This window comes from Parasteatoda tepidariorum, chromosome 9 (genome assembly GCF_982258835.1).
Source record: "Parasteatoda tepidariorum strain Cologne lab strain chromosome 9, Ptep-v5.0, whole genome shotgun sequence".
Taxonomy (NCBI): Eukaryota; Metazoa; Arthropoda; class Arachnida; order Araneae; family Theridiidae; genus Parasteatoda; species Parasteatoda tepidariorum.
This window is the reverse complement of record NC_141763.1, coordinates 35,087,034-35,093,033: the sequence shown is the minus strand read 5'-3', so window position 1 is coordinate 35,093,033 and position 6,000 is coordinate 35,087,034. Positions and strand designations below refer to the sequence as shown.

General features: G+C 30.7%; 1 protein-coding gene across 3 annotated transcripts in view; it reads left to right on the top strand.

The window, feature by feature from the left end:
* Positions 1 to 4,933: 4,933 nt before the first annotated feature.
* Positions 4,934 to 6,000, top strand: part of Ubr1 (Ubr1 ubiquitin ligase) — a 30,837-nt gene continuing 29,770 nt past the window's right edge. Inside the window, exons 1-2 of one of the 3 annotated variants that reach the window (XM_016069703.5) lie at positions 4,934 to 5,316; positions 5,617 to 5,716. The gene's annotated coding sequence lies outside the window, so the exon portion shown is untranslated. Of the gene's footprint in view, positions 5,510 to 5,616; positions 5,717 to 6,000 lie in introns of all 3 variants that reach the window. The other 2 variants (XM_016069704.5, XM_071186404.2) reach the window with 2 other exon arrangements.

The window sequence follows — 6,000 nt, the reverse complement described above, 5'->3', positions numbered from 1 at the left end:
ACTAAGCTTCCATTATTGAAAGATAATTGAACATTTTTTCAAATCCTTACTGTTAGTAACGAGTCAGTCCTCTTATTAAAAGTATAAAATATTCTGTAATTTTTTTCCCCTACAATATTAAATTTGGCACTTTTGACCTAGTTAAGCAGCATTTAAGCAAAAACATTGCTGCATTTAAAACATTTAAAAATTTGCTGCATATAAAAACATCTTTTAATTCTTTTTTCCTATGAGTTCTTCTCTCTCTTTTAATGCTTGTATGTATCTTATAAACCTAAATCTCAACATAAATTAGGAAGTTCAAATAAAAACAAGAGTTTTTTTTTTTTTCATTCTGGAGGGGAAAGTAAAATTAACTTCCTACCTTTTTTTATCTTAATTAACCATACTTAATTATCTGTATCTGACAACACTGAATGTTACATGATATATAAATTTAATTGCAAAAGAACCTTTTTTATATCTTATGCTTTCATACGGCATATTAATCAAATCCGCAATTTAAATTTGAAATTAGCCGGGCACAAGCGAGAAATCATTAGAACTCCACCAACTTTTTTTTAAAAAGTTTTCTATTTTATAGATTTTTCAAATAAATAAATAGTTGAATTTCCTTGCTCCGTTAAGTAATAAAATTTGTGTTTGGTGACTTGTCAAAGTTAACCTTTTACCTAATTTTTTTTATTTTTAACCAAACTAGCTCTAGCTATAACCAGAGATTGTTTATAATAATTCATTTTTGATTGAAGAGGACCTTTTTCTTCCGTAGGAACTGGTTTTTAATTTTAGTTATTTTCACCAAATACCTAATTTAATAATTCCTCACATCAAAATGAAATATTATTAGATTTTAAAAGAATAATATTAATTTGGTGAATTTTTCATAATTCAAAAATATATGAGTTATGAAATTTATCAAGCTATTCAAAAAGAGAAATTAGTTCAATATATCTGAATTACAGATCGAAAAGAAGAAAATGGAAATAACTAAGGTAAGACTTGTGTATATATATTTTTTTTTAATATATATAAAGCAATTTTAAAAGAATATTAATGGTTGTTGTCGCTAGAACTGTGCAAAAACACCCATAACTATTGTTTGGTTCAAAAGAAATAGTTTTCTTGTTCTGTTTCTTGATTAGGGTTCAAAATTTCCACTCGCTTGTACACCATTGGCGATCGAATATTTAGTGCTGCGAGTAAGTTTTGTGTTATAAAATTTTGTGTGTCTACCTAATTTCGGTTAACAAGTAATAAAAATGGAGAGCATTAATTTCAGATTTTAAGAGGGAGATTAAATTAGATATACAAAAATTTGCATCGCAAAAAGAACAACAGTTGTGTTAACAACTCTGAGTTTTTAACAACATGGCATCACCATTCAAAGAAAAATTCTTCAATTTGAGATAGCGGAGATAAAGAAACTCCCCATGCATTTAAATCCAAATCCCTCTAATGAACAAGTGGTTGTGTGAGCGAAATTCAGTTTCATGTTCGCTTTACTAATATTAACTCAAACCAGTAGTAGGAAAAACTAATTTTTTTTTTTTTGTAGTTAATAACTACTGTTAATGCCGGCGGCTCATAATGAGGTGACCAAGACTCTAATCCCAGCAGTGGCTGGTTGATACGGCTCGCACTGACTACAGTGCTGACGTGTAATATCTTGAGTTGTAAACGGAAAGTGGGTTAGAATCATCTTGCCGTCAGGCTAACCATAGTAGGCTTTCGTGGTTTTCCTATCCATGTAACGCAAAAACGAGTTCCATCAAAAAATCCTCCACAAAAACTAGTTTCATTCAATACTAAAATGGAGTTCCCTAAAGAACTGGAAAACATATTTCCAGTTTATGGAAATCAGCTTATTCATTTCCAAACTATGAACTAGAGCAGATACCACTCCAGACCAGACCTGTAATTTTTTTTTTTCTGACATGAAACCCAAGTTTAGGAGGAGTATTGATAAAACGATACGATGCAGGGGAACCCATCAGGGGGAAGGGTGGGCGCACGATGCGCCCACTTAAAGCTTGGGGGGGGGGGCATTTTTACACTAAATAAAACAAATAGTTTGGGGGGGGGGGGGAATTTAGAAGAGAAAATTTTTTTTAAGTACATAAATAAAAGAAGCAACTGGCAACGCAAGCAAAGTAGCACTATTTCGAACAAGCTAACATGGAAGGGGGAAGTTAACAAATTTTTTTAGGGGGGGATGGATGCGCCCAAGAGCTTGGGGGGGATGGGGGCCACTGACACGATGAATACATTTCATGCTTCATACACCAATTAAATATTGTTTTTAAAATACTTAATAAAATTTCAACCATTAAATATTTTTTTAAATAATTAATAGTCGTTCTTTGATAATACTATACTTACAATTGCTTATAAAATTTATTCATTTTTTCTCTAATTTCCGCCAAAAAAATCATTAAAAGTTCCATACCCGCTGGGGGGGGGAAGGCATGATCCAAAAATAATTCACTATATGATAGGAGTGGACAACTTGCAGTCCTCCAGCAATTGATGTGCGGCCGTGTTTGCACCTGAACATAAAAAGAACTATTATAACGTTTTAGGGGGGAGATAAATAGAAAAAATCGGAAATTTAATTTGCTCATTTAAGATAATGTGGTGCTAATCAATGTAGTTTTTCGATCGCTTTTTTTTGTGTGGTTATCGCCGCGAATTTTCAGAGTTTCAAAAATCCCAATATTTTTAATACGTAATAATTATTATGTTTAAATTTCGAATTATAGTAATCGCTTTTGATGTTCCATATTTGAGTCCATTTCATAGTTAATTCAAGTGACTTTTTTAGCTTTGTTTTCGGAGGTTATTTTATTTTATAACAGTCGTTGAACAGCTCACCCAATTTTGGGTTTACGACTACTGACGTTCAACTTCGTAGCCTTGTAAGTTTTAACCCAATCCAGAAGACAAGGGAACTCCTGGATGAAGTAGCGGGGGAAATTTTGCCTTCATTGAGGACTTTTTGATTAAATTCACCCGCATTTGCGTTACATGGTGTGGAAAACCACAGAAATCTCTCATTATTAACCTGCCGGCAAAAAGACTCTAATCCACGATGCGTCTACTACTGAAGATATACAGCACTGTGGTAGGTGCGAGCCACGTGCGGAATTTGTATCGACCATCCATCACTAGGATTCGAACCCGGTTCACCTGATTGGAAGGCGAACACTCTTTCCCGGAGCCACCAAGTATTATCAAGACAAATTTCCTCTCAACTAGGTAAGTATATACGATGTACATACACATTTCTTCCTTTTATGGGCCCCTCAGATGTCGGAGTCCACAATAAAAGGATGGTTGATTAAAACTTAAGCATTTATAATTGAATTAAAGTCAGTTTATCCCACACTTTCTAATTCCAAATTCCGCCATTCCATCGCAATTATTAATTTTTTATTAATTCATTATAAAATAATATAAATTAAAGCAAAATGAATTATTATAAATGCCTGAATGTCTCTTCATTGTGTTCTTTTCTCATATTGTAATTTTAAAATATTTGTGCTAATAGGACATTTAGAAATTTTACAGGCACCTAAGTACATGTACGCCACTGTTAATAATGGATAGCAATTTTGATTTAAAATATTTATATAGAATAGATTGTTTTCGTCTTCTGATTTTAGACAAAATTTCGTAACCCTGTACTTTATGAAAGACAAAGATTTCTAGAACAAAAATGTTTGAACAACAAATTCCCGAATCGTAGTAGTTTTTGTGAGAAGAAAATAAATTAAAATACAATGCCTTTTGACGTCATTAATAACAGTGAATGTTAATTTTAATAGTAGGTTGTAATTTAAGGAAATAAGGGGTATGATAGATATGTGGTCAATAAAAGGGGCATTCTTCTCAAATGCACGACAAGAATTTTTAAAGTGGAATTGCTCTTTTGTTGGGAAAAAAAGTACTTGTTGAGTTAAAGTTATGAAAAAAGTGCTTGTTGAGTTAAAGTTATGAAAAAAGTTCTTGTTGAGATGGGACTAAAATAATTTTATCAAACTTGTACCAAAACTATGATTATAGGGGCAAATTTGAAATTTAAGTCAATTTAGCAAAATGGTGTAACTACAGATAGTGGCTCAAATGTAAATAATATTTTTATCTTTCCTATTAATGAGCCAATTTCCTTAATTTGGTGTCATTAGCAGAAAAGAAATTTAAAAATTGTACAAAATATATAAGCTAATTTTGATACATTTCTTTTATCAAGATTTCTTTTATCAAGGTTATTTGAAATTGTCAAGTTTTTCAAAATTAGCAAAGGTACAAATAAGGTACTGTAGCTCAGTGTCGAGCATCTGGAATGGGCGTGCGATCATCATTGGCGGAATCTCTTGGGGATTTTGAATAAGATGCGAACTTTTCGCCCTAAATTATATTTTAACGTTTAAGATTCTAGAAAAAAGCTTGGGCTTTTTAAACTAAAATTTAAACTCTATTACAATTTTCACACTGGGTGTCGAAACTGATGAAATGATGATCTTCTTCTGAGTGTGTGAGGGGATCGAGGGAGGAGTTTATCAAGAAACTTTTTGATCTTAAAAAAGAGCATATTCAGCTACAGAAAAATAGTTTACTGTTAGATAAAACAGTAAATTATTTTTCTCAATTCATTCAAAAATCTGCATGTTTGTTTTCGTCTGAGATGTGCAAAAAAATCATGATTCGCTAATTTGCAGTGATGGGTTGGTTGCGCATGTGCGTCAACATCGTATCATTCTGAAAATTATTCCAAGGTTATCACTGGCAAGTTGAAGTAAAAAAAAACACAAATAAATAAAAGAATTAAGTCAATGATCAACTATTAAAACCTATCTTTCATTTTTTACCACTTTAAATAAAGAATAAATTCCTGCATATTTTCCGGATTTTTTATTATAATTTTGCTTACTTTGATAATTTGAAAAGTTTTCTAAGTTTTCTTGACTCTGCTTTGTTCTAAATTTAATACAATATTTGATGATATTTTAGTCAAAAAAAAGGTTTTTAATTGCGTAATACTATTATTTTTTTTAAGTCAGTCAATGCTCTCATTGCGTTGAAATGAACTGACGTCACTACATGTCTACTGTTCCTCTGATGCTTTTTCTTCACAATCGAAAAGAAAGAAGTTATATTTAGACATAACAAAATGACTATTTACTGCGTTATTGTGATATAATGAAAAGCTTTTGTTAATTTTATAAAATTTCAACATGTGTTGTCTTTAAGTTTTCCCACGATTGAAAAATAGTAGATACGTCTCAGTATTGCGATCCTTTTAAATCCTACTTTCAGGTATCTAGTTCGCTTACTGTATTTCTGCTTCAAATCATATGTTGATGTTTTAATAGGCTATGTGAAACATTAATTGTTGTACATTAAATGTATTTAGTTTCCCTTATCATTAATAGTTTGGCGAATAAGTTTGTATTTTTACTTAATTCTACCTATTAAGGAAATAATTCAAGATTATTTAAATATTTTATAGGTACCTATAATTAGTTATTAAATATTTGCAATCGGTCTTGCTGTTTAAAATTTTGTGATTGTAATAATTTATGGTTTCTAAGTATTGTAAAAATTCTTTTTTGCTAGATTTGTTGATACATTATTATTCTGCTAATTAGTGAATAATATCCGCAAAGTTCAAGTGGGTTCTGAACGTAAGCTATTGGACAAAAATTTAAGCTAATGGGTGAGTATACACTAATTCATTATTTTTTATGACATTATATAATATTCTTATTAAAAGGAGTACTACTATATTGTTGGCTTTTTTAAATAAGTAATTTATTTAGCTTTAAACAAAACTATCATTAATCAAAATATGGCTGAAATTCAATGAATCAGTTGTAAAACTTTGAGAAAAAATAATAATTATGTAATAACATCATTGACTCATTTATATACTTGAATTAGCTCATACATTTACTTTTGTTATCCCAAAGTACTGCTACATTTTTTTCTTTCTTCATTGAA